Source organism: Rhinolophus sinicus, chromosome 16 (assembly GCF_057876585.1).
Source record: "Rhinolophus sinicus isolate RSI-liver-muscle chromosome 16, RSI-T2T, whole genome shotgun sequence".
Taxonomy (NCBI): Eukaryota; Metazoa; Chordata; class Mammalia; order Chiroptera; family Rhinolophidae; genus Rhinolophus; species Rhinolophus sinicus.
Genome location: NC_142516.1, coordinates 156,260,703 through 156,266,969, shown reverse-complemented (window position 1 = coordinate 156,266,969; position 6,267 = coordinate 156,260,703). Strand labels below are relative to the sequence as shown.

The 6,267-nt window shown below is 31.9% G+C and overlaps 1 non-coding gene across 1 annotated transcript; it reads right to left on the bottom strand.

Annotated features, from left to right (window-relative positions):
* Positions 1-5,907: 5,907 nt before the first annotated feature.
* Positions 5,908-6,010, bottom strand: LOC141571398 (U6 spliceosomal RNA). Its single transcript, XR_012496143.1, has one exon. It is a non-coding gene; the product is annotated as a U6 spliceosomal RNA (small nuclear RNA).
* Positions 6,011-6,267: the final 257 nt, after the last annotated feature.

The window sequence follows — 6,267 nt, the reverse complement described above, 5'->3', positions numbered from 1 at the left end:
CTCTTCTATACCACAGGCACTCATGTAAAAAGCTTTCCAGCATAGGTGGGATGTTCACCAACTGTTAGAAATTGATACTAGCTTAGATCCTAATTAAGTATTATCTCCAGTTAGCAGTGAGCTACCTAGCTACTCTATTGATCTACAAACCTCCTCTCCCCACCAGAAACAAAGTAGTAAAGAAAAAGACCAAATAAAGATGCTCTACATCTTAATGTCATAATCCAAGGGACAAAAAATGGAAATATAAAGGATAGTTTTCAACAATTCAAGTCTCAGGAATATAATAGATGTAAACATTTATTTTCAGTTTTCTTTCCATTGAGACTGAGTAAAGACATTGTAAAAACATTGTCACCATTATCGATGTATAATAGATTGCAGAAAAGATAACAAATAACAGAATATGAATAAATTGAGAAATTTTAAGTAAAGACAAAATGTAGAAATATTTTAACAGGAGAAAAAAATAGCATATTTGAGTATGTGTTTGAGAACTTGTGAGAAAATCTGGCATACATTTCAGTGAACAAATCCTGAGGTTTCATGAGAAAATATGATTATATTTCTTCATTCATTTAAGTCTATTTCCAAAATAATTAAATCACTCAATTTTCCCCCTCAATGACGTTCAGTTAGGTGCTTCATTGTGCTCTTTATCCCTCACTAATTACTTCTCCAATTAGGCAATATTAATCACTTTTCAGCAAAAAATTATTGAAGAAGCAGAAACAAAGAAAGCCAGTAACATAAAGCTAAAAAAGAGATGCATCAACAATTAGAATGTCATTAGATTGTAAATTCCCTAGATTATATTTGGTGATTCCCTACACTGATTTTTAAGGATTTATAGTGAATTAAATGAAGATATAGTAGCAAAGTAAGTAAAGCAGGTCATATGACAAATTGGGTCCCGATTGCATATGATCTTAACTGACATGTTAAGAATTTTTTACTTCAATCATGTATAACAATCTCTGAAAGTTAAATTGAAACTATAAATTATCTCAGAATAATTGAAAACGAGTCAGTCATATGAGATGCTATGAGGGTAGGCTGTGATACTCCAAGGAAAATCATAGCTTAGAAGGTTTTGTGTTTTTTTAAGAAGAGCTGAAAAATACCCATAATTTCGATATTGTAAATTAGAAAAAAAAGTACCAAAAAATAAAACACAAGGATATAAGTAGAAGTAATTAACCCAAAGGCTGAAGCTAATGAATCAGAAAGCAAGTATAAATTCGTAAATCAAAAAAAACATGTTTCTAAAAAATATATGTAAAACAAACAAACAAAAATAATACCAAGCAACAGTGACAAAGAACGGAGAAAACAAATTCATAGGAAGCTAAAAGGTACTCCCTGCATGGATTGCTATTCCTCCCCTGATACCCTTCACCCCTTCTTCATTTTAATAATATTATCCTCTACTTTCAGCAATGTAGCTAAAGACTACATTTCTCAGTCTTGCTTGTAGACATATGTGATCATGTCCTTGGATTATGTCCTTGAAAACAGGATGCGAATGAAAAGAAAGGAATATTTTTCTACTTTCTTCTGCTTTCTCTCTAAGACTGAGACTTACTGATGGCAATCCAGGTCTGATTATGTAGCATCATAAGGGAGGACAAAACAATAAGAAGGACAGACAATGGGTCCTGTCTCTGAATGAGTTTGTACCAAAGAGCTCTCCTAAGTCCTTTTTCCTTGAGAATATTTCCTTCTATATTCCAGCTTTTGAAAAATGAAAATAAGCTACTTTCTTTAAGCCACTGTTAGATTAGTGTTTGTTAAAATAGCTAAACCAATACCAAAATAATGCAATAATGACATTAGCAATATTCATAAGAATTTCAAAGGTTAAAAATTAATTTGTTTCTGTATTCTACCTCAACTTCATTGTTACATAAGCCCTGTGGTTTTATTTGACAATTTTGCATAGTGGAGTGATTTATAATGAAATGTATAATTTCAGGCCTCAAAATTTGAAATTCTAAATGAAATGAATGATTTAAAAAACTGACTATACTGAAGGTGACTCACTGAGAGAAAAAATGTAAAGGTTTCCAAAAATCAAACACTACGATAACAGCAAAATTCAATATGTAACCTCAACGGCAGTAATAATTGCTAAATTATGAAAATTATCCTAGAAAACAAAAATGCAAGACTAAGATAACTTCCAAAACAATAAGTGACTATACAGTTAATTAGGAAAATTACACTAATTATATCTTCAAATTATTTTTGAGTTATCTATATGGAGAAACAATTATAAATAACATTAAAAATACAAATGACAGATTCAAAGTTTCCTCACTACTTTTAAGTGACAAGAGCTTCTGCACATCAATAAATAAAAGATGGAGAATCTAGTGGAAACACTAGTATAGGCATTTATACAGACAATTATAAGGTAAAAGAAAAGTTCCTTAGGAAAATATAACCAGCTTCACTACTAAAAGGAAACCAACTTGATGAAATTGAAATACCATATTTGCCTAAAATGTATGTAAAATATAAAACTTATGATTTCTACTTTTGGAGAAAATATAGGGAAGTGGTCACTACTCACTGTTCACTGTGGGTTGAAGCACAAATATGTACATTTACATTGAGTTCACCTATCAATAATGAAAGTATGAATTATCCTCAATCCTGGTCGACCACATTCATGAAGTTACAATAAGAAAACAATCATTTTAGGGGTAAATATCTATGCAGAAATATGTAATTTCATGACTTTTTTCCACAAAAAAACTAATAAAATATGTCTAACTAGACTATAGTCTAAATAAAATATTTTATATCCATGGGATGTCTTACTCAGCAACAATGAAGAAGAATGATGTAGTACTATATATATTTCATGAAATATTTAGAGTATAATATGATATTAAATAGTGTTTTGTGTGTGTATGTGAGTGTGTGTGTGTGTGTGTGTGTGTGTGTGTGCAAGCACAAACAAAAGTCGGGAAAGATATTCACCTGTTAACATGGTTATCTCACATTGGATGGAACTGAAAAGATATGCATAGGTGGAGAAAAAATTAGAATTCTAACAATACTTTGAGAAAATTAGAAGCATTATAACTTTTTCTAAAACTTTATTTTCATGATTTTTGATAATTCCCAAGTTATTTAAAAATCGAAATATAAAAGGACACGTCATGGAGAACTGCAATTGGTCCTTTACATATGAAAGAATTGGCTCGCTAAACCTTTCTTTTAATTCAGCAGCTAGATGTGTCTTTTAGTTCTCTCTGGTCCAGAAATAAGTCTATATCTTTGTGTGACTGCTGATAAAAGGTAATAGTTCACATTTTATGTATGGAGGTAGAAAAAGCCCTAGTTCAAGTAGAACTAGGGCTATGTAGCCAAATCTCTGTCTCCAGCCCACCTGATACAACCAGTGATGGGCGTCTATCAAAATCAAGAGGCACCTCTTCAGGGAGCTTAAAACATAATGTTTCTTATCTTCAATATTTGTACTGAGACACAAAAACTACTGGTTATAGTTAGTGACTATTGGAGGTAAACCTTGATTATGTAATCAGGATGAAATAATATTAAATGATAAACAAAATAGATGAGGAGAGAATTAAGATAATAGAGACCATGTATACCCTGAAAGACAAGTTGCTAAGTTTCTGACTGTCCAGCTCTAGTCTCTGAGACTTGTGCTTTGAAGTCCATGAGATTAGCTTTTATAGATGGAATATTCCTTTGTCTGAAAAAACTTGAGTGAATTTCAGTTGATATCAACCAAAATATATTTAAATAGAACATTTGCTAAGATTTTTTTCTAATTCTGTAACTTGAATAATTTCACTTATTGAATCACAGTATCATTTCTACTAATTTCAAATTCTCAAAGTACACAAATTTTAAACACACAGTTAATAATTTACTTTAGTTTTTCAGATTAACAATTGAGTTTATTATTTTATGTTCAAGAAGTCCTTCTAATGAAAAGGTGTCTAGAGGTTGGAAAGAAAGATATTGAATATATTATTTGAATGTGTAACTAAAATACTATTTAAACATGACTTTGATATATATAGTCTCAACTTTGTAAATGACCTGTAATTTTGTTCAATTAGTTATTTTACTGATATTCTATGTTTGACAGACTATAAATACTATTTGATAAACAGAACACAACAAATGAAGACATCTTGTTGAACTTAGCATTAAATTGCAAAGATAATTAAAAAACATTATCCACCTTATAGGTACTATAATTACTGATTTTACTGTTAATAATATGATCATTTATGTTTGCATATTAAAATTTCTTTGTATTTTTATAAGTGGAGAATTTCAGTACAAATGCATGTTAATTACCTATTGTTGCATGAAAAAGCAAACACAAAAAAGCTACACAAATAAAATACATTCATATCCATAATTGATAGTAATTGAGATCAAGAAGACTTGAAGCAAAATATGAAGACATTAGTGCTCTTGGATGTAATACTTCTTTAATGTCCCTCTCTTTCTGTTCATTTTTTTTTTTTATTTTGTTGCCTGTGAAGAAAGAATCTAAAAGAATCTGAAGGCCAAAGAATCTGAGTGAACACTTAAGTGGAATTCTTACCTTTCTTTAAGGGTATTTTTATTTAAGTCTTTTTCATCTATATTTGAGTAATTGGAAGGTGCTGCCTTGCTAAGAAGAGTGGCATGAACAGTAAATAGTTAAATGCTATTTTAAGTGAGGGAAGATAGTCTTCTCTATTGTCGTCTACAGAGTGAAGTGGACATATCAGTCCTCCACCCCCATCCAAATCAATCCCTTTTATGGACCCATCCTCCGATATCTAAATACTTTGCTACTAATTGTGACTCTTTTCTGAGCACTGCCCTTGAGGAATAAAAATGCTGCACTGGCAAGTTCAGTGAGCAAGAGCTACCTGTTTTGGAAGTCTGCCAAGTCATAAGTTTATTCAGCCATTTCCCATGCGATGCTTCACTCCCTTATCAGGCTTAACTCAAGCATTTCCTTAAGAAATCCCTTGAATGCAAATTTTTGTTTAAGAACTGCTTGTGGAGAACTCAACCTATGATGCCATCTCTTTGTCTTTCATGCTAGTACACATGCAGCGTACACTCACATACACACAATCCACATATGCAGCAGTACAGTAATACACATTATGGTACAGCAATATACTTATGACTAATCCCTATTCTGAATAACCTTGCTTTATTCATTTTAGCAATAATTATTTTTATTTGAAACAATATTTCCAAAGCACATCACCAATATTGCATCACATGATTTAAACAAATAAATGAAAATAGCTTACATTACAGACTAGGACGCAGAGGTGTTATATAGTTGTAGTGCTAGTTAATTTGTACATTTTTGGAGTGTAGGACCAGGAACTCTTAATTGAACATTGAGTGATTATAGTCATGACTGGTAAGTACAAAGATGAAAATATAAGTATCTTGCTGATAATTTATCCAGTGTACTATCTATTAAATGATGAATAATTAGAAGAGGAAGTAATATAGATGGCACAGTTAGAAGAGGGAGTCCAAAGTTTTTTATGTGTGTTTATTTTGTTTTGTTATTTTTAGGAAATCTTTTCAATACATGGAATTTTTTCTTTCTTTTTTTTCAGTTACAGTTGGCATTCAGTATTATTTTATATTAGCTTCAGGTCTACAGAATAGTGGTTAGACATTTATATAATTGATGCAGTGATCCCCCTGATAAGTCTGATACCCACCAGGCACCATACACAATTGTTGCAACATTATTGACTATACTTTCTGTGCTGTACTTTACATCCCCGTGAATATTTTGAAACTGAGAATTTGTATTTCTTAATCCCTTTACGTTTTTCACCAGCTCCCCATCTGCCCTCCCCTCTGGCAACCATCAGTGTGTTCTCTGTAAAAAATATGGAACACTTCCCGAATTTGGGTGTCATCCTTGCCTAGGGTCCAGGCTAAGCTCTGTATCATTCCAATTTAGTCTATGTGCTGCCAAAGCGAGCCCTGGTTCCTTTTCAAGTTAGAACAATTGCACTTACTAGAAACTTGGTTCCCGAAATATTGGATTTGGAACACTCTGGTAATTATTAAAACTTGCTCCTCAATGAAATCATTTGAATACAGGGAAGAGTTTATAGATAAGCCGATTTGGTAGGGTTAGCATGGGACTCAAGTGTCTGAATGCGATGTATTGGATTAGTATCAGAACCGATTGCATCAACCTCTCCTGATTTACTCCTAATTCTCACTTTTATTCTCTCT